Source organism: Pyxicephalus adspersus, chromosome 4 (assembly GCF_032062135.1).
Source record: "Pyxicephalus adspersus chromosome 4, UCB_Pads_2.0, whole genome shotgun sequence".
NCBI classification, from domain to species: Eukaryota; Metazoa; Chordata; class Amphibia; order Anura; family Pyxicephalidae; genus Pyxicephalus; species Pyxicephalus adspersus.
In genome coordinates this window covers 13196668-13201597 of record NC_092861.1, presented here as the reverse complement: position 1 = coordinate 13201597, position 4930 = coordinate 13196668, and positions in this window count along the sequence as shown.

Below are 4930 nucleotides of genomic sequence, written 5' to 3'. Positions count from 1 at the left end.
AAAAATGAGCTTCTCCACAGATGCAGGATGATTAGTTAGGAAGTATGATGAAGTCAACCAAGCTTGGTATTCTTTCTCTAGGTAGGATGGCTCTGGATGCAAATGTAACAGAGGTTTTATATGACCAGTAGATGCACCCGAGACACAAATATGTAAATGTATTCCTTTTTTATTCATATTACATGCTGGGGTAAGCCAGAATCAATTGTTTCCAAGAGGCCCAGTGTGCATCAATCAAGTGATAAGAATTGAACATTGAATAGGAAGTAATTGTTAGGTTAAGTTTTCCTCCAGCTTTGAGCAGTTTCAGCAACTTTTAAAACTTGCTAGAACTGTACCTAATGTTACGTCAATAATTGCAGTAAGAAGTCCCTCCATTTTGTCTGTTCAATATTCCTTTAGGGAAAAAAAGTTTTCTTCCCTTCTCTGGCTAAATAGTTAATAAGATTAAAACTTTTTTTCCAACTTGATAACCTCTCATTAGGCAGCAAACCAAAATCAAGGTTTTACAATTTTGGAAACTAAATCCCCATTAGGAACCCTTTGGAGCACTTACTATAGCAGATTTATAATATCCAGCTATGTCATTTCCATCATCAATACAAAATTGTGAGCTTCCTGTTCGTTATTCAATAATTTAATTGTGAGTCCGAAGATAACGCAAGCGTACCACACTTCGGATGACACTCCTCAATCCCATACCAAGACACCAGGGGCTCTAACCCCCTTATCGTTCATGTCACTCCTTGATCAACTACTACCATCAACGCGTTTCACACATTGGCTTCTTCAGGAGATACAGAGACTCACTCTGTATCTCCTGAAGAAGCCAATGTGCGAAACACGTCGGAAAACGAGACAAACTCGCATGACTCTGAAATTGACATGTAAAAATCTGCTCTTATGATATGGTAATGATCATATGTTTTGTACCTAGCTGTATGTGTTTAATCTATTTGAATTTAATTTCTAAATGTTTTATAGGTAAGTAATTGCCAAATTGTTGTTGTTTGTTCCATTTTCTGTTAATTATTGAGGCTTGGCAATAAGATATTTCCTTCAATATCCTGATCCCCTTTTGGTACCACTCCTGTACATTACCTTCTTGTTTTTTACTACTAATGTGAATACAGTACATTGATTAAATTACTACACTACTGCAAGTGACTAAACTCACACAGGGCACTGGAGAGTAGGGGCAAAATACAAAAACGATTGAAAAATGGGGCATTCTAAAGTGCGGGCATCAAAAAGTTGGAGTGGGGGAGTAAAATGCTAAAACAATTAAAGCGTTACTGGATACCCATGGCATGGCCGTCTACTTCAGGCTTTTGTATGTAACATATGGATGTGAGAGGTGAATTGTTGAAGACCCACTAAGCAGTACGTATTTCTATGTCTCATCTTCTGCTCTGCACCACGCTGCTTATGAGGAAAAGAGGAAAAGAAAAAAAGGACAAATAAAAGTGACAATAGGGGGACATAATGGTGTCACTGAGGATTTTTTATTGGTGGCATTGGAAGATTCTATCCATGATATCCTCATAGATCCCAAATCCAGCACGGACCTACCAAAACCAACAACCACAACACATTAGTGTTGGTCATGCCTGGAGGAGGTAAAAATGGGGGCCCCTGTACTTCTTTTATGACAAGGTCACTTTAATGGGTATGCGTGCCATTTTAATGAGCCGCCTCAATGCATTTTCACGCCTGTTGCCTGGGGTAAAACAAACCTGTTCAATCTATCAGCACTGTAATGTCTCCTATGCACGGTTTGCCCAGTTCCGCTATGTGACCTACAAAACACTTCCCTGTGGTATAAATAAATAAGAAGGAGAGATGTGCTGTAGTTCTCATTGTCCTGGAGTGGCAACATTCCTCCTTGATAGATACATTATAGTAAGTGATTGTTGTCTCTCGTTAAGACAAGATATGTGTTCCTGGAAGGATCTCCATGAGAAAAAAAAGGAAAAAGACAAAAAAAAGAGAACTAACGCAGCCAGCACATCTCTAGTTATGTAATATAAAATGTTTTAGTTCCTGGGTTTAGATTTGGTTCTGAATTGTCTATTAGCTCCAGCTAATATTGTTGCTGGCGATGTCCTCTGCAATAACTTACCTGCCTGATTGCCACCCAGCTGTCAAATTTTTGATCCTGGCTTCCCTTGTGTATGCCAGGAATGAATGAATGAACATCACACCTGTGCTGGAGTTATGTCAGACAAATTGGTCAAAGAATTTCAGAAAGAGAAGAATGATGAAGATGGCAGCTCCCTGCAATAAACAGGCACAGGTGAGTATCTTATGTTTAGTCCCACTTTAAGTATCCTGGTGTTTTGCATGGAAAGCAACAGCAACATAACTTTCCTGCTTCTCATAAGCATGTACATGTGTATACTTACCTTACATTTACTTCCCAGCCCCTGCAACATAAAATAAAATTTGTAGAGGTAATCTTACCTGATTTCACAATGCTTTAATCACATGCTACTTCTATAATCTTTTTCAGTTGTTCAGTCTGAATAATGGTCAGTTGTATTCCTAGTGAATGATTACCAATGATTTTATAACCACAATTATCTACAAGCACTCTTGGCTGTAAAACAGTTGAAGATTTATTGGGATATTTATGCCCCCTAGTGGCCAGAAAAGGTAGAACATCACATCACATTACAATACATGGATCCTGGTAATCTCAACGGTTGCTCTTACCCAATATTTATTCATTATCTCACATATTAATTAATTATTATCTCATATATTAATTAATTATTATCTCACATATAATTAATTATCTTGCTTATCTGCCTATTGGGCTCGCCTAAGTTCTTTGAATATATATATATATATATATATATTTATATATATATACACTATATATAACTATTGTATTAGATTGTTTTGGATTTTCTTTATAACAGCTGATTTTCTCTTTCCTCTGTACACCTCCTCTCTCGGTAGTCTCATATCCTCCTTTGGCTTACAGTACAATCTGTATGCTGATGACACTCAAATCTATCTGTCCACCCCTGACCTGTCTCCCTCAGTCCTGGATAAGGTCTCATGCTGCCTGTCAGCCATCTCATCATGGATGTCTGACCGATTCCTGAAACTCAACCTGGATAAAACAGAACTCATCATCATCCCCCCCTCATATTCCAAATCTCCCCCTGACATATATCTAACTGTTAACAACACTGTTATTGGGCCCTCCCCTCAGGCACGTTGTCTTGGTCATTCATTTACCCGCATATTCAGAACATTTTCAGGTCCTGTCACTTTCACCTACGCAACATCTCCAAAATCCGCCCCTACCTGTCCCCTGAGACCACCAAACTCCTTGTACATGCTCTTATCATCTCTCGTCTGGACTACTGTAACATCCTTCTCGCTGGTATTCCACTAACCCGACTCTCTCCTCTACAATCTATCATGAATGCTGCAGCCAGACTCATCCATCCTTCCCACCGCTCCTCTTCCGCTACATCTCTTTGTAGTTCTCTCCATTGGCTTCCATTTCACCTGAGAACCAAATTCAAGCTCCTGTGCTTTGCCTTCAAATCCCTCCACAGTTATTGTCCCACTTACATTTCTGACCTGATAAAAAAATACTCCCCAGCACGGCTCCACACGCACGGCTCCACACGCATGGCTCCAAGACTTTTATAGAGCCGCCCCAACTCTCTGGAATGGTCTTCCTCGTCCTATTCGGCTGGCTCCTACTTTCTGCTCATTTAAAAGAGCGCTCAAAACCCATTTTTAAAACCTACCCATCTTCTTCTGTCTTTTGAAACAGTCACTACTTCTCACCATAACATATCTCCCCTCCTATTGTGTGATACTTCCCCCACCTACTGGATTGTAAGCTCTTCTGGGCAGGGTCCTCTCCTCCTCCTGTGTCACTGTCTGTATCTATCTATCATTTAAAACCTCTATTTAATGTACAGCGCTGCATAACATGTTGGCGCTATATAAATCATGTTTATTATTATTATTATTATTATTATTATTAATAATAATAATAATAGTCACTAGTATTGCATGTGGTCCCTCTGCAGCTGATTAACCCAGTTGGAGATTTTGAATTCTTCTGTACCAGGGCTCTTCTACTCCAGCCCTCAAAGGCCACATGCAAGCCAGGACTTTCATAGAAACAGTCATTTTCTGACTCTTTGTAAACCACCGCTTACTAAACATACTGATGTCTGTTACAGAAATGATTTAGTGTTAGGTTAGGTACAGATAAAGCCTAATATTATAGGGTAATGTAATGCACACATCTCAGGTTTATTAGTTATCACTGTTAATGCAGAGAATTTATATGACGTCTATAGAGAACAACTTTCTGACCAAAAGAATAGTATATATTGATATGTTATGCTGGTATGGACTAAAGTGTGTTTCCAACAAAATTCCAATCATTTTTTTACTTTTATCAGGGAAACCACTAGGGTGATCTCCCCTATCTGTCCTGGCAGATCCATTTCTGTAAGTAGACATAAAGAAAAGCAAAATCTCCAACAGCAAAAATACCATAAGGATTAAAGACCCTGGCCAAACATCAATACTTGTGCAGACTAGGGATGAGCGAGAAAGCCTCTGGCATTCTTGTGAAAATTTTCTCAAACTTCTGATGGTTGCGCGAAATTTCGGTGAACCGATTATTAGAGGAAGATTCACAGGGGATTCACAGGATTCCCTGGGAATCCTGTTTGCGATCCCTGGGGCATTAGAGTTTAATTTGCACACTGTTCTCAATAAATGCAGTCGCATTCATTGGGAAGATCCCCGGCACTAGAGGTTAATTAACCTCTAGTGCTGGGGATCGCACACTGTTTTTTTTTTATTTAAAATTCGACCTCGATTAGCGAGTTCACGCTGGCTGTTCTCACCTAAAATTTCAGTAAGCGAGAACGCCCGAATTTGT